This window comes from Arachis ipaensis, chromosome B01, assembly GCF_000816755.2.
Source record: "Arachis ipaensis cultivar K30076 chromosome B01, Araip1.1, whole genome shotgun sequence".
NCBI lineage: Eukaryota > Viridiplantae > Streptophyta > Magnoliopsida > Fabales > Fabaceae > Arachis > Arachis ipaensis.
In genome coordinates, this window is record NC_029785.2 from 136,951,802 (window position 1) to 136,952,186 (window position 385).

Below are 385 nucleotides of genomic sequence, written 5' to 3' on the forward strand. Positions count from 1 at the left end.
GGAAATATAATAGAAATTAGAAGTGCAAGTCAAAAAAGGGACCAAGATAATTATCTCTTAGCATGAGCCCGTGACATTTTTTATTATGCCGTCATCCTTGACCATAACTGAGCTTACAAGTCGATATTATCCAATTGTTTGTATATTATAGATACAGTAATTATGCGCTCCTTTTTCGTTAATCACCGATGATAATGACGTAAAATATTAATTCACGCATATGATTAGTAAGTATTTATATATTCAAACCGATAAATTAGTTTTTAATACGAAGTAAAAAAATAATTTTAAAAAAATTAAAAATTTTAAAATAATTCTTAAAAAATTCTAAAAAAATTATTAATTTTTTTAAATTGTTTTAAAATTTAGAAACTATTTTATCTTT